Here is a 17573-nt window from a genome sequence, read left to right as displayed (position 1 = left end):
AGAAACTCTGAGACTGGTATTCACAACCTTCTAAGATCTGGTCCTCATTGTAGGGCCAGCCACATGGATGTGTGTGTGACCTGTGTAGTTACACAAAGACCAGCACTAAGGAAAGACCCTTGTGTGTGTGTGAACCCGAGTCTCTTGCATTGCAGGCTGATTCTTTAGCTCTGAGCCACCAGGGAAGCCAAAGAAAATGTTAGTTGTTCAGTCGTGTTCAATTCTTTGTGACCCATGGACTTTAGCCCACCAGGCTCCTCTGTCCATGGAATTCTCCAGGCAAGAATACTGGAGTGGGTTGCCCTTCCCTTCTCCAGGAGATCTTCCTGACCCTAGGATCGAACCTGTGTTTCCTGCATCACAGGTGGATTTTTTACTACCTGAGCCACCAAGGCAGACAAGGAAAGGCCCGTGCCTGGTTAAATGCTCTGCTATGGCTATCTCGAAATTCTTAATTTTAAAACAAGGGATCCACATTTTAATTTTGCACTTTCTCCCACAAATTATGTAACAGTACCTGTTCATCAGAGTATGTTCATCAAGAGAAGTCACAGTCTAATTATTCAGGGCAGAACAATGCAGACAGTCTTTGGGCTGTTGTGTCAAACAAGGGCCTCCAGGCTATGACTAGGGTGGTTATGAGGATGGGACATATTCCGCTTGGGCAAGTAAGGAGCCAGGGGACACTTAGCTACTGTTTACCAAGCACCTTAAGCTGTCTCTGGGCTCTAGGTACAGAGTCATAAACAAATTAGGGCAAGTCCCCACTCTATCAAGCTTCAGTGCCAGTCAGGGTAGACAGACAATAAACAAATAATCAGTTACCTTTGTAGGATAGAGCTGTGAAGAAAACTGAATCAGGATGAGGGAGACAGAAAGGGGCTGGAGGAGTGGGCATACTCCTATCTGATTCAGGACTTGAGAGTAAGTGAAGATGCACCTGGATGGTGGAAACATGGGAGATGTTGACACGCACATAGAGAAAATCACAATACACTGTGGGGTTTGCCGTGAAGAGACATGGTGGGAGCCTCAGTGGGGAGCAACCTGCTCAGCCTGGAGAGGGCCAAGGAAGGGGCTGGGAGTTATTCAACTTTGAATCATCCCCATCTCTGTTGCCTGGCTCTCACACCAGCAGAGATCACATCCTACTGACTGTATGTTCATAGCTTTCCTTTCATTCCCACTGCCGTGGACTAGCTCAGGTCTTCATTTCCCCTGAATCACTGCAGTAAACTTGGTCTTTCACCTCATGCTACACCCTCACATCTCATGCTACCTGGGCAACTGCCTCTACTCATGGGCCTACAGCCTGAGTCTTAGTCTCTAGCCCTGACCTCTTTCTTGAACTCCAGATCTCAATATCCAACTGTCTTTGTTCCTGAGGATTTCTAGTATCTGAAAGAAGGCGAGGCTTTCCAACTTTCCACCTGGTCTCAGAGGCTGTTTCTACTTTGGCCTTCCAAAGTGCTTGCTCAGGACACCAGAATCCTGTGAGCAGGGTAAGGAAACTAGGCACAGAAGCAGAATCTGGGGAATTTTCTGCACCCTGGGGTCAGGATATTGGCCTGACTTTTCCAGAAACTTAAATTCATCAGTGTCTCAGTTCAGTTAATGAGATCTGAAGATCCTTGGAAAGTATACACAAGACTGAAGTATAAGGCAGAAAGTCAGTAGACTGATTGATACTGAGAAATGAACCCATCTGCATTAGTCTGATCAAAGCTTTCTATGTAGGAAGCCAAATTATCTTCTGAAGGTCATTGGATGAACATGGTAGATTACAAGTGACATCCCTCACTTGTTCTGTGATGCTCTGGGACAAGGGCCTAACATTCCTCAAATAAAAATCCTCAGTCATTATGCCTACTTCATAGATGATGGGCTATAGATGGGCTTCCCAGGTGGCGCTAGTGGTAAAGAACCCACCTGCCAATGCAGGAAACATAAGAGACATGGGTTTGATCCCTGGGTTGGGAAGATTCCCGGGGGGAGGAAATGGCAACCCATTCCAGTATTCTTGCCTGAAGAATCCCATGGACAGAGGAGCCTGGAGGGTTATGGTCCATGGGGTTGTAAAGAGTTGGCCATGACTGAAGCAACTTAGCACGCACGAATGCACATAGATGAAGAAACTGAGACTCAGAGAAGCTAAGTAGCTTGCCTGAGTTTGTACAGGCAGTATGCGGTAGAGCTGGGATTCAAATTCAGCACCAGAGCCTGCTGTTCAACCACTGACAAAACCCGAATACGTGCTATGGTTGTAGAGGAAAGAGTGACGAGCCTTTGTCTAAGTCAAATTGACGCTTAACATAATACCTGCGACAATGCTCTGCAATACAGTATCACAGCCACCCAGATGGGAAGGATTATTCTAGGAACCACTCTCCCCAAATGAATCTTTATAATCAGGGTTTTATGTTAAACGCACGGTATAAGAGTTGCCTTTCAAAGGACTCCTCCTGTAAAACAAGTAAATGATTTTGTTTCTGAAAATGAATAATCAACTCTGATTTACCTACTACATACTAAATCTGCTGGAGTAAAAATGATATTGTCTGGGGCCAGGTAGACCTTGGCTTCCAACTGTAGAGCAGCATTAGCTGTATTGTCTTGAACACCTAAGTCCCCTGGCTTCAGTTTTCCTCATCTGTAAAACAGTGATGATAGTATATGCCTCAAAGGACTTTTAGGGGAAGATGGAGGAAATCAGTATAAAATGCTTAGCATGGATTCGGGTATGATAAATACAACTTTAATTTTTTAATTTTTTTTTTTTTTGGCGATCCAATTTACTATCCAGTTCAGCTACTCAATTTACCTCTATCATTCTCATCATCATGATGTTTATGTATACTCAATATATATTTGAGCATCCAGTTTAGTTATTTACTTTGCTATGATGATGATGTTGAAAATGCAGCTACTCAGCTTGCTGTCTAATTCAGCTCACGCATTTGTCATAAAACTTTACCCTTAATGTTGACTTTGGCAGTAACCACAGGCCTGGTGTCCCACCCACACGGTGCCCACACTTCTCTCCTTCATCAGCTCTCTCTCACTCAATCTCATACCAGATGTGCTGGACAGGAATCAGCATCCCTTTGTCCCTGAGGGGCACACAGCTCTCCTGCTTGGGCTAAGGGGCCAGGTGTCTAGTTTCGAGGCTGATTTAGACTCCACGTGATGTCAGAAAGTCCCGATCTCTGGAAGAGGCCGTTCTTTAGGAGTGCTGAGCAAGACTGCATCTTGCCTAATAGTAGGACAGGTAGGGCTGTCAGGAGCTTGGCCCTGAGCAAAGGGCCAACACAGGTTGGGGCCAAACACATCCTTGGCTCAGTCAAGGCTCTGCTTCCTCTCTGGAGGAGATGTCCAGCCAGATTTTGCACTGCCTTAACTGACATCACAGTCCATCAACAAGAGTAACTTTATGCATATTCTCCTTGGAGAGTGGCAGCCAACTTCTTCAGCCACCTGTAGGTTAAAAGCTGCTCAGAAGGGTACTGTGAGGCAAGCTTAGCTCTGCTGTGTCTCAGTTTTGTGATCTTAGGTAAGTCATTTACTCTTTCTAAGCCTCAGTTTCTTCATCTGTAAAGTGGGAAGACCCACTTCTCAAGGGTAAATAAGGGTCAAAAACTCATAATTAGCTATCAACAAACATCAGTTCCCTCTTCCCCTTCCCTTCAGACATATCTTTGTAGGGAAACAAAGATTAAAAAGCTCTCAGGGAAGAAAATGTTTACGAGAGGAATAGGTAAATGATGAAGAGAAAAGAAACTTTTATGCGTGTGCTGTGTGTTAGGTTTTTTAACAGACGCTATAGCATGCCATTCTCAGAATGACTCCGGAGGGAAGATATTAGCTACATTCTTTTTAAATTGTGGTGAAATATGTATAACCTAAAATTCACCATTCTTACCACTAGTACGTGTATATATAGTTCAGTGGCATTAAATACATTAATTCATCTCGTTCTGCAGTCACCACCAAGATCCCACTATGGAACTCATTCCATCTCATGCAAAACTGAAACCCTTGTACCCATGGACCTCCTTTACCCCTCAAGCCAGCCCCTGGCAACTACCATTTTACTGTCTCTATAATCTGGTGAGGTGCCTTACAGTGGAATCCTGTAGTGTTTATCCTTTTGTGACTGATTATTTCACTTAGCCTAATACTGTCAAGGCTCATCCATGTTGTATATGTGTCAGGATGGCATTCCTGTTTAAAGGCTGACTAATATTCCCTTGTATGTCTATGCTGCATTTTGTTTATTCATTTATCCACTGATGGACACTGCAGACACTTGGGTTGCTTCCATCTCTCGGCTATTGTAAATAATGCAGCTATGAACACGGGTGTGCGACTACCACTTCAAGTCCCTGCCCTCAATTCTTTTATTATGGCAGAAAGTGAAGGGGAACTCAAAAGCCTCTTGATGAAAGTGAAAGTGGAGAGTGAAAAAGTTGGCTTAAAGCTCAACATTCAGAAAATGAAGATCATGGCATCCGGTCCCACCACTTCATGGGAAATAGATGGGGAAACAGTGGAAAAAGTGTCAGACTTTATTTTTCTGGGCTCCAAAATCACTACAGATGGTGACTGCAGCCATGAAATTAAAAGATGCTTACTCCTTGGAAGGAAAGTTATGCCCAACCTAGATAGCATATTCAAAAGCAGAGACATTTCTTTGCCAACAAAGGTTCATCTAGTCAAGGATATGGTTTTTCCTGTGGTCATGTATGGATGTGAGAGTTGGACTGTGAAGAAGACTGAGCGCCGAAGAATTGATGCCTTTGAACTGTGGTGTTGGAGAAGACTCTTGAGAGTCCCTTGGACTGCAAGGAGATCCAACCAGTCCATTCTGAAGGAGATCAGCCCTGGGATTTCTTTGGAAGGAATGATGCTAAAGCTGAAACTCCAGTACTTTGGCCACCTCATGCAAAGAGTTGACTCATTGGAAAAGACTCTGATGCTGGGAGGGATTGGGGACGAGGGATGAGGGATGCAGGAAGAGAAGGGGACAACAGAGGATGAGATGGCTGGATGGCATCACCGACTCGATGGACCTGAGTTTGAGTGAACTCCGGGAGTTGGTGATGGACAGGGAGGCCTGGTGTGCTGTGATTCATGGGGTCGCAAAGAGTCGTACACGACTGAGCGACTGAACTGAACTGAACTGATAGTGGCTGTACAATTTTGTCTAATCCTTTTTTAGAGATGATGCATCTGAGGTTAAGAGCCGAGCAACAGGCCTGAGGCCACAGCTTCGGAAGGGAGAGTCTGATGCCAGTCTGGGTCCAGGGTGGCCTCATTCTACAGAGTAACAGTTCCTGAGGCCAGGGCTCAGCTAGAAGTATCAGAATCATCCAGTGTACTTGTTAAACATATAGATTCCTGGGTCTCCAGGCCTCAAGAAAAATAACCTCTAGGGATAGGACCCAGGAGTCTGTATTTTCAAAATAACAAAAATCAAACAACAAAGAAAGAAACTAACCCTCTGTGTTTCTGGTAGGCAGCCAGGTTTAGATAACCACTGTTTACTCTTGGGATGGTGGTTTAGTCACTAAGTTGTGTCTGACTCTTGAGACCTCATGGACTACAGCCTGCCAGGCTTCTCTGTCCTTGGGATTTTCCAGGTGAGAATACTGGAGTGGGTTGCCATTCCCCTCTCCAGGCGATCTTCCCAACCCAGCGATCAAACCCTTATCTCTTGCATTGCAGGCAGATTCTTTACCGACTGAGTCACGAAGGAAGCCCACTATTGGGATAAAAGTCATTATTGTTGTCCTTGTCATTATCCAGATGTCCTTGTAACCCTGCCTTACCCAGATCAGCTTACGATTTGTAAACATCTGGAAACAGTGGGGAACGTAAGGGTTACCAGGAAATCTCAACCCAGGGTTTGTTCTCCAGCAAATGCTGGCTTTCAAAGGGCGACACATTTAGTGCTCTAATCAACAAGGCATCAGCCAGGTGTCTGCCCGGGCCTTTCTTCGATTCCTGACTAACACTCATTAAGCAGCTCAGGCCAATGTGTTCCTAAGTGTGTGTGTGTAGAGGCAGGCTGTTGGCATTTTAATCTTATTAGTGAACTGAAGCCCTAAGAGGCTGCAGCCACAGCAGCCCCTTGTGCCGATGGGGTAAAATTCTTCACACCGTGAGACTGACTCCCCATCCCTCTGCCATCTCCCACCCATCCTCCCCAGCTCTGATCCTCGCTCTGACCCTCCCCTGGGCATGGAGCAAAAGACTCCAGGGAACCAGAGCCTGATTCCCAGGGCGCTGGCTGCAGATAGCTGGGTGGCCAGCTCAGGTAACCGGGCTGCCTGTATCCCAGAACAGATACGGAGTTGTCTACCCTGGCCTGACTTGTGGAGCTGGCACCAGGCCATAGGCACTGCTCCCTGAATTCAACTGTCTGTGTCCCTCCCCCATCAACACTCCTGAGAGAAGCCAGAGAAGGCTGTGGGGCCTTGGGAAAGAGACATCTAGAGGCAGTCTTGCCAGCACAAAGCCCTCATTGTTGGAGGAGGAAGGCTTGGGAGAGGCAGAGGGGGTGCTCATCTTCTGTCAGGGCCAGAGAGCTGAAACGATTCCAGTGAAAAATGACCCTATAAACTACAAAAGAGGGGAATATGCAAACTATGACTATCTTCTTCCTCAGGACAGAAATAGCTTGGGCTTTCTCTGAAAATGTTCTTAGACACATACCCACATGAACACAAATACACACTTATTATTCTGCTCAAAGTAAATCGAGAGGCAAACAAAAAACCAAGTCACCCATCCATCCATCCATCCCTTCAGTCACTTGTTCATTCAAACATTAACTTTGTGCCATGCGTTACGCTGGAGGAGACCGCAAAGATCCTAGATCAGAAGTTTCTAATTGAGGGCATATTATTCCTGCAACAATCTAGGAACCTGTATGTTGGCTGACTGAGGACTGTCTGTAACGGAATCGATGTTTTGCACAATATATGTAGGGGTGTTATGAGGAATATACATTGTGTTCGAACGTTACTGAATCCAAAGCAGCTACCTGTCACTGTAGTTTTCTCTGCCAATGAAAGCTACAAGCGTGACTACTAACCACTGGACACGGTCTAGACAAACAAAAGTGCAGAATCATAACGTACCGCTCCATGAGGGGAGGCGATCACAACCACCACCACAGCAAACTCAACTAGGAACGACGTGCCGGGCTTCATTCTAAGTGCCTTACTTTTTAGTCCCCACAATAAACCTGTGAGATAGGCATTATCACTACCCCATTTTGCGGGTGATAAAGCTGACCATGAGAGCCTTCATAACTCGCCCAAGTTCACACAGCAATAAGAGCGGATCTGGGAACGTAGAGGAGGAAACTCAGTACTTTGAACACTTCTTGCCATGGTGGGCAAGGGCGTCTTGTCCAAACACACTCATTGTAAAGATGGGTGAGGAAGCTGAGACTTAGAGAAGTCACGTGACAAGTCCAAAGGAAGTCACGTGGTGAGTTCTTGAGGCAGCCTGGGGCAAGATCTCAGCTTTCTCTTCTTCCATTCTGTTTCACTGCTGTTTAAATAAGCCAGACTTTACCTCCAAGTTAAAGTAAAAATAACCTGGGCATGAGGACAAAGTAAAGGAAAGAGACACTAAAAGTTCATGGTAAGACACATGTTGCCTTCTTGTAGAATCTAGAGCAGTTTTATTTTCTTGGGTTGTCACTTTGTCCTGGACATCCCTGGGAGAAACTCCTGACACAGGAGAAGCAAGACCCAGGTGTGGCAAAGGCATCGGGGACTCAGAGATCCCAGCTCAAGTCACTTTATTTCAGGCACAAAGGACCATTTGGTGGAACAGCCCAGCTATCCCTTGGCTTTCACAGCATCCATTTCTCTCTGCCTAGCATCTTACAGCCCACACAGCCAGGAAACCCTAGGAATGAAGGTCCTGTCCTTCTGAGCAAGCAGTGCCCAATTAAATCCCAACAATCTGTCTCTGGCCACATGGTGTGCCAGCCGGAGAGGCTGGCTTGGGAAGCCACTGTTTCCTGGATGATGGATCTTGGAGAGGCAGCAGGTAGCAGTGGAAAGAGTTTGGAGTCTGACCATACCAGATAGGAATTCTGGACCCACTAACCACCCTGGCTGTGTGATCACGGACAAGTTTCCTAACTGCTCTGGGCTCCTGTTTCTGCATCTCTGAAATGAGGATAACACCTTCCTTGATTATAAGTGAAAGTGAAAAAGTGTTAGTCGCTCAGGCGTGCCTGACTATTTGCCATGCCATGGACTGTAGCCTGCCAGCCTCCTCTGTCCTGGGATTCTCTAGGCAAGAATACTAGGGTGGGTTGCCATTTCCTTCTCCAGGGGATCTTCCCAATCCAGGGATCAAATCTGGGTCTCCTGCACTGCATCTAGATTCTTTACCAACTGAGCCACCAGGGAAGCTCTGTTTATGAGTGAACATTCAAAACACTTGGTACATTTTTGCTCTGAGAAACGAGAATATATGAACAGATCAGCATTTTCAAAAACTTTCAGCACAGAAGAACCACCTTACTTGCTCTAAAGAAAATCTAAAATAAGACTCATGTCTAAAGGAGATAAAGGATCACTTCTGGGTTGATGAGGGGTTGGGGGCTCAGGGTCCTGCCTGTTTTGCTTCCTTCCCTCCCACTGTGGCCTTGGGGGTTCCTCTAGGGAATTTGACTTGGTCACTAGGCTCCCTTTAACTGTAATTAAGTGAAAGAAAGGAAAGAAGAAAAAATAGAAGGGCAGGAGAAAGGAAAAGCACAGTCTTATCTGTTGCTACCTGGGAGGAGATTTATATTTGTTAAGAAGATGAACTCAATCTCTGGTCTTACGGTTCAGCAGAGAAGCCAGACCAGAAACACGTAATTTAAAAATTGGAAGGTGATTGAAAAAGAATTGGAGTGGGGGAGTCTCACTGGGAACACAAAGCAGGGGTCTGAAGTAGCTCAGCCATCGGGGAAGCTGGGACCTGGAAGACAGGGAAGACGGCAGCTTGGACTAGCTGACGGGGGGCAGCGCAAGAGAGAAGGGATTGGACTGTGAGGTTCTGGAGATGGCACCACTAAGACTTGGTGACCGACTGGACAAGAGGCCATGAAAGGGAGCATGCTCTCAAGGATGACCCCCAGGTCTCCAGGCTGTACAGCAGCTGCGATACTGAAACTAGCAGTGTAAAGCACAAGACTCCACCAGCATCTTTGTCCAAACTACAGGATCCAGCACGGACCCCACGCCCACTGCTCATACAACTGCCCGTCCTTCCCCGGGGAGACAAAGCCTGGAGGGACAGTGCCAGCACACCCCGTGGAAAGCGTTTAAGATCAGGAGAACTCGACAAGGCTGACAAAACAACTGTAGGCAGAGCTATTCTGGAAAGTACAGCAACTGCTTGCAGTAAATTAATAATAGATGAGCTGAACTCCTTCTGAAATATTTACCCAGCCGGAATGCTTGTAGGCTAATAACCAAGAGTGGAACCCAAGCCTTCCCTCAAACAGCCCCGACTACTGAAAATGAAGAAGCATCAGCCTGGCCCTTCCTGATGCTCTTGGAAAGAGAACAAATGTGCAGGTTGCCTCCCTCCGAAGCATAAGGACCGCAAGCTGCTGGGAAATGCTGGGGAAGGGAGCTCGGACAAAGGCCTGGGAGGCAATGATAGAAAGCAGCCAACACAGGAGGACTGCTAGCGGTGATGGGGTGCTTACAGCATGTCCCTGTCTAAAGGCCATGCCTAGAGGAACCCCGTGAAGCTGAACGCTACTTTTAGGCCCATTTTACAGATGAAGGCGATGAGACACAGAAAGGTTCTGTCAGGTTGCCTAAGGAACCAGCAAGGAGGTGATGGAGCTGGGATTCGAGGCAGTCTGGCCCCAAAGTACGTGGCCTTAAGCCCCTTTGCCTTCACTGCCTCCTGTTGCCTTTTCCAAAACAGTCAAGAGAGAGGTGCAAGTGTGAGGAAAGAGACCGTGCATCCAACTGCCAACGCCACATTTGCACAGCCCCAGTGTTGCGTGGACTTTCTGCCTCCAGCGTCTGCGGAGGAAGCTAAACTCTTTTCACCAGAGCCATTCTTTCATTTCTTTCTTTTTGACTGTGCTGGGTCTTCACAGCTGCCCACAGGCTCTCTCTAGTTGCAGCGGGGAGGGGGAGGACTACGCTCTAACTGCGGTACACAAGGTTGCTCATTGTGGAGGCTTCTCTTGTTGCAAAGCACAGGCTCTATGGCATGTGCGCTTCGGTAGTTGCCGTGTGCAGGCTTAGGTGCTCTGTGGCAAGTGGCATCTTGATGCAGTTTCCTGCATTGGCAAGCAGATTTCCAACCCCTGGGCACCAGGGAAGTCCCCTTTCATTTACTAATTATTTACCGAGCATCTGGAAAGTTGCTCAGAGCCCAGAGCCCAGGCTGGGTTCAGATTGGGCCTTCTACAGTGTACCCATATCTACCTCTTCCAGGGAGCTCTCTGTGTCTGCACCCAGGCATAGCCCATTTCTCCTTCCTCAGAGCTCCCCACCAGCCTTCAGGCCATTTGCTAAGATAGACTTTCACCAAATCAGTTTGGAAACACAGAGAGATTTGAATAGACATGCAAAAAGGTGTTTTGGAGCAAGTAAGTTTGGGAAACATTAGGAGGGCATCCTCCCTGCAGGGCTTCTCAGCGCCTTTAGAGCAGCAGAGGCCGTGAGAACCTCCAGGAGTGGGGTCAGTATCCAGTACTTTCCAGATTGTTCAACATGGAAATCTTTTTTTTTTTTTTTCCAAACAACATTTTGCAGGGCTGACGTATCATAAAACACTGTTTGGGATATTCTGCCCTAGAATAATAACACCACGTCAAATCTGTGTTTAGGTTTGACCCGTCAAGCCACTGGCAGGAAGGTGAGGCTTGGGGACTCTGTCTTTTCCCAGAGTTCTACCATCAGCTCCAGCTTCTGCCATCGGCCAGGCCTGGATCAAAAGCCTGCTCAGAAAAGTTTTTTTTTTTTTTTTTTTTTTTTTGCAAATGGCACAAGCGAATGCTGTAAAACAAAGTTACGGGACTGCACCAACATTCATACCTGTGTCTGCCTACATCTCTGAGTCCGTTTTGAAGGCTACGGGCATGTCTTGCGTGTATGAATCTCAGGCAGTGTTTCCTTTTCTCCCCAGGCATGCCCGGTCAGGGCACAGAGGCCTTCAGCTGGCCCCCACCAACGTCTTCTAGACCCTCATCTTCACTACACATTTCTTCAACCCTGACTCTATGGAACTTTCCAGAATGCAAGATGGCTTCTCTCAAACGAGGTTCTCACCCGCTGGCCAGCCCTGAGAAATCTTGCCTGGGCAGTTTCCCTTGCGTCGATCCTTAGCTCAAACCTCTTGGCTTCCCTGAAACCATCTCTGAGGCCCCCTCCGGCACCCCATCTCCAGGATCCAGCTAGACTCCGGTCCTGGGGAGGCCTGGATTGCTGTACCCCACACTGTGCCCGTTTCCCTGTTTGGGCGGGGCTGTGTGCCGAGTGAAGATGAAGCAGGTGTTTTGTGCTGAGCCTCACAGCCAACACAGTTGGAAAGCCCCTGATGTTACGTGACCCTCCTACTGCAGATGGTTCTAGGCCCTGTGCAAGGTTCACCCGGAGCCTTTTTAAACCCGCACGGCGCTCTCCTCCTCTGTGAAGCCCTGCCTGGCAAGGACAGGGCCACCCTGCTCCTCCATGCCCTCAGGGGCCGGCCACCTCCTGGCGCCTTACAGGAGAGGTCTGCGGAATGGACTCACCATTTTGTAACAAGAGCACAAAGCCAGGACTGACTCAGCGCTTTGTTGAATCGTGTTCTCCCTATGTATTCTCTTCACAGTTTTCTAACTTCCACAGGCGTGAGCTAGCTTTGGCACGGCAGTTGTTTTACACAAATGAAGCGCCACTGAGTGTGGCGGTGTTTCCGGGGCTCTGAGGGGGGCAGTTCGGGCAGGAGAGGCAGGCAGGAGCGGGGAGGGCCTGTGGGGAGCTGGGGCTGGGCCCCTGCCCGTCTGTGGTGGGAACACAGCTGCTCCCCTTGGACTCAAAGCACGGGGCTGCCCCCGGAGACTGCGGTGCCAGACGGAGCCGAACACGCCATCCCAGCTACTGGCAGTGGAACCGGGAGACGCGGCATCAGGAGGAGTCCTGGAGTTAGTGTTCTTCCCAGCCCTGCTTTCCTCCCAGCTCTCTCCCAATTCCCTCGTCTCTGGGCCTTAGACTCTTCGTCTTTAAAAGGAGAGGGTTCGACACCGTCAGTGGCTCTCTGGTTTTTGGTCTGACTCACTGGAAGGAGTATATTGGACATCTCAGCTCAGCCTGGATGCACGTGTAACCTGTTTCACTTAGCAGTGTTTGCCCTTACTACCTGCTGTGTTCTCTAGTCCTCTTTGTTCATTTATAATTTATTATAATTTATGGAGAAGGCAATGGCACCCCACTCCAGTACTCTTGCCTGGAAAATCCCATGGATGGAGGAGCCTGGTGGGCTGCAGTCCATGGGGTCGCTGCGAGTCGGACACGACTGAGCGACTTCACTTTCACTTTTCACTTTCATACACTGGAGAAGGAAATGGCACCCCACTCCAGTGTTCTTGCCTGGAGAATCCCAGGGACGGGGGAGCCTGGAGGGCTGCCGTCTATGGGGTCGCACAGAGTCGGACACAACTGAAGTGACTTAGCATAGCATAGCATAATTTACACATTCATTTTATAAACTTTTATTGAAGCACAATGTTATTGAAGCACTGTGTGTGTATATATATCATATATATATGATATATATACACACAATGTATGTATCATAGATAAAGAGCTGAATAAGCTCTCACAAATTGAAAACACCCATGTACTCAGCTCTCAGATCAAAAGACAGAGCATTATCAACACCTTGAAAGCCCCCTGTGTGCCCAGCCCATTTTCTAGCCCCTCCCCCAAGGATCCTGATTTCTAACAATATAGATTCGTTTTAAGCAGAGACATTACTTTGCCAACAAAGGTCCGTCTAGTCAAGGCTATGATTTTTCCTGTGGTCATGTATGGATGTGAGAGTTGGACTGTGAAGAAGGCTGAGCACCAAAGAATTGATGCTTTTGAATTGTGGTGTTGGAGAAGACTCTTGAGAGTCCCTTGGACTGCAAGGAGATCCAACCAGTCCATTCTGAAGGAGATCAGCCCTGGGATTTCTTTGGAAGGAATGATGCTAAAGCTGAAACTCCAGTACTTTGGTCACCTCATGCGAAGAGTTGACTCACTGGAAAAGACTCTGATGCTGGGAGGGATTGGGGGCAAGAGGAGAAGGGGACGACAGAGGATGAGATGGCTGGATGGCATCACTGACTTGATACACATCAGTCTGAGTGAACTCCGGGAGTTGGTGATGGACAGGGAAGCCTGGCATGCTGCGATTCATGGGGTCGCAAAGAGTCGGACACGACTGAGCGACTGATCTGATCTGATCTGATACTTAGGATGAGGAGAAGGAAATGGCAACCCACTCCAATCCTCTTGCCTGGAAAATCCCATAGACGGAGGAGCCTGGTGGGCTACAGTCCATGGGGTCACTAAGAGTTGGACAGGACTGAGTAACTTCACTTTCACTTTTCACTTTCATGCATTGGGGAAGGAATTAGCAACCCACTCCAGTGTTCTTGCCTGGAGAATCCCAGGGACGGGGGAGCCTGGTGGGCTGCCGTCCATGGATTCGCACAGAGTTGGACACGACTGAAGGGACTTAGCAGCAGCAGCATACTTAAGATGAATGTTGTCACAAAGTTTCTTTGCACCTGGCTTTTTATTTCAACGTTATACTTGTGAGGGCCATTGATACAGCAGGGGACAGTATTCTACTGTGTGGCTGTACCACCGTTTATCTATGCTGCTGCTGCTGGTCATGTTTATGGGTGGACAGGTGTGTGCATGTCTCATGTGTGTATCTAAGGACGGAACGGCTAGTTGTATATGCTCTGCGTTAGTTGATACTGCCAGGATGTTTTCCAAAGTCATCATTCCAAATTACTCTCCAATCAGCCATATATGAGGGGTCTCGTTGCTTCGTGCACGTGTGCTCAGTCGCTCAGTCATGTCCGACTCTTTGCGACCCCGTGGACTGCAGCCTGCCAGGCTCCTCTGTCCCTGGAATTTTCCAGGCAAGAATACTAGAGTGGATTGACATTTCCTCCTCCAGGGGCTCTTCTCGACTCAGGGATCGAATTTGTGTTTCCTGCCTTGCAGGCAAATTCTTTACTGCCTAGTTGCTTCACATCTTTGCCAATGTTAGATATTGTCTATCTTTTTCATTTTAGCCCTTCTCATGGGTGTATAGTGGCATTTCATTGCTGGTTTAATCTGTAATTTCCTGATAACTGATAATGCTTTCATATGCTTATTGCCTATTTGGATATCCTCCTTTGTAAAGTGTCTGTTTGAAGTATTTTTTGCTTATTTTTCTATTAGGTCACTTGTCTTTCCCTTACTTATTTGTTGGAGTTTCCTCTTTTTTCTACTACACAGCTGACCCTTGAACAACATGGGTTTAGATGGCGTAGGTCCACTTAGATACAGATTTTTTTCCACAGCAAATGCTACAGTGCTATCTAGACAATGGTTGGTTGAATCTGCAGATGCAGAGCCTGGAATATTGACAAACCATGTAAATGGAGGGGCCACTCTAAATTATACCAGAATTTTCAACTGTGCAGAGAGAGGGTCAGTGCCCCAATCCCTGCACTGTTCCAAGGTCAAATGTATATACTTTGGATATGAGACTTGTGTTGAATACACATAATGTAAATATCTTCACCCACTCTATGGATTACCGGACTACTTTGCTTCACTTTAATGCACGATGATCTTGAACCACCAAATTAAATTCATGACCCACTAATGGGTCACAACCCATAATTTGAAAAACACTGCAATACACGATAATGCAGTTTTCCTTGGATCTAGAAACCCTGAAAGGGACACCTTTGGCCAGTGGCTGCCACTGAGGTGTTAGCCTGGGGCAGGACCCAGTATGAACAGCCGGCAGGTGTCTGGAGAACAAAGGCCATGCTATTAGCTATCATAATTTCCCAATTTAAACAGCAACCTTGTTGTACACCTTCAATGACAACACAGTTCTCAGTCCTCCTGAATTTAAGAGTCACCAGCCCCACAGCCCAGACTGAGGCAGGGGACTCAGAAGGGTGGTATGGGAACACCTCTGGAATGAGCCTTTGCAGAGAGCAAAGAGTGTGCTCACCCACATGGGCTGTCCATCCACCAAGGTGCCCAGACCCTCGGGGGAGGGTCTGGTGGAATCTAAGATGCCTTTGGAGGGTCCTTTCAGCCAACAGGTCAAGAGGACTTTCCCTAAACTCTGACAAATTTCGATAACCATGCGAGAAGGGCACACACACATTCCAGGTGCCTTCTTCGTGTGAAGGGTACCTTCTATGCAGTTCCCTCCCTCAGAGTAGCCCAGCATATACGCTCTTTAGGCTCCATGAAGACAGAGGCTGGGACACTCATGGAAACACGTGGCCAAGGTCACCCAGTTACAGAGCAAAGCTGCCCAGCTCCACAGCCTATTTTCATTCCTATGTCATACTTTTGCTGGGCTGCCAGTCACCATGGAGAGTGTTGACATACTCAAAGGGCCCAAAGGGGCTCTCACACGTGCACACAAACACACATGTGAGCACACACACAGACATGTGCATGCATATACACACATGCTGTCCTGCTCAGGAATCTGTGGGCTGGACCCTACTGCTTCATTACATGTGGAGTTTCCCCCCTCTCCTGATATCCAAAGTAGTGAACCATCTCATAATACATGAATAACAGAAACATGTAGATGCGGAGGGTGCTTTAAAAATACATGATGATTCTCCAGCCCCCAGGTCTACTGGGGGTCCAAGGACCTTCCTTCTGTGGATACCAATCCTAACTCTCCATGACTAGGGCTGTGCCAGCTGCCAGAGGTTGGTAGAATTTTGCAGCTCCTCAGATCCTCTCTACAAGTTTCCCATTTAACTGTATATTCCACAGCAACCAATCTTTCCTTGTCTGATTCTGAGCAGAGTTTTAATTTCATGAACTTTCCAAAGTTGGCCTTGTGTTTGCAGGAGAGTTTACGGGATGTGGCCACCCCTTCCCCATCCCTAACAAGCACGCCCACAGATTCACACTTCTCTCTTGTTAGCGTCTTTGCCACCTGCTGTCTTCTCCTCCAGCGGGAGGTAAGGCACACCATCACCACTTATGTGACTACTACGAGTTTACTGAACACTTCCTACGCACCAGGTACCAAGCGCTTTATGTGCATTATCCCAGCACACCTCACACGAATCCTTTGCCGTATGTGTTATTAACCTGCCTTCATAAATGATGAAACAGATGTTCAGGGAGAAGTGACAGCCTAGGACCCCATGGTCAGCAAGTGACTGGACTGGGACTGTACCCACATCCCTGGACTATCTTATAAAATACTTGCTTATCACAGTATTTTTTACTGATCCCCAAGTCCTGGCCCATTCCAGTGCCTGGGACAGAGAGAAGCCACAGCTTCTTTACTCTGAGTCAGCAAAACTATCCACATGGAAGGAGACAGCATCTTAGGACCATCTTGTCCTACCCTCCCATTTTCTTCAAGCTCATAGAGATGAAGGGACTTTCTCGAAAGCATCATCGCAGCAGAACTGGGACTGGAACCCAGGTGTGGTTCCTCGAGTTTATCTTCCTCTGATTCTCATGGATCTCATGGAATAAAAGATGCTGGTAGAGCACTGTCTGTATTCCAGGCAATCGGCCCCCAACTTTTTTGGCAGCAAGGACCAATTTTGTGGATGACAAGTTTCCACGGACTGGGGATGAGGGGGTGGTTTTAGGATGATTTGGGTGCATAACATTTATTGAGTACTTTATTTCTAATCTAATGCTGCCACTGATCCAACAGGAGGAACCAGTCCACAGCCCAGAGGTGAGGACCCCTGTTCTAGGCGACGCTTCTTTTCAAGGAGGCATTAACAGTGTTGGAAAGAAGGTGACCAGGGAAGAAACTGCTCTTAAAATCAAATTATAAGGCATTATTGGAGGGACAAAGAATACAGAAAGATCTCAAGGAAGGGTATGATTTTTGTCCTCATCCGTTGTTAGGGCTGTCTGATGAAAAACAGGATTGGCAAGATGTGAGGAGCAGTGGATATAGTGGATACCAAATCCAGATTGTTTTGAATAAAAATTCCAAATGGGGGAGATAACCACTTCCTCATTAGTCCCTGGAGCTTTCCAAGCATAGGCCAAAGCTATCTATCTATCTATATCCATCCATCCATCCATCTATCTATCTCTCTATCTATCTATCAAAGGTCCACACCTCTAAGACCCTATCATCTCTAAAATTTCTCAAGCCTTTGAAATGTACTAAAATCGTACAGGGAAGCCACGCAGTAATTCTGAACTCCCTGCTCATTGTTTTTAGGTTAAAAAAAAATCTCTTATAATATAAATGGATATAAAGTCTACCTATTAACACATATTTAAGGGGTAGAGTAAAAAAGCACCCATATC

General features: G+C 47.3%; 1 protein-coding gene across 9 annotated transcripts in view; it reads right to left on the bottom strand.

Moving 5' to 3' along the window:
- The window catches only part of TENM4 (teneurin transmembrane protein 4), a 1425092-nt gene that overhangs the window by 490251 nt on the left and 917268 nt on the right, over nt 1-17573 (bottom strand). The window lies entirely within an intron of this gene.

The sequence above is a fragment of the Bubalus bubalis genome, chromosome 5, assembly GCF_019923935.1.
Source record: "Bubalus bubalis isolate 160015118507 breed Murrah chromosome 5, NDDB_SH_1, whole genome shotgun sequence".
NCBI classification, from domain to species: Eukaryota; Metazoa; Chordata; class Mammalia; order Artiodactyla; family Bovidae; genus Bubalus; species Bubalus bubalis.
Note: the sequence above shows the minus strand (reverse complement) of the source record. Positions and strands in the feature narration are given on the sequence as shown.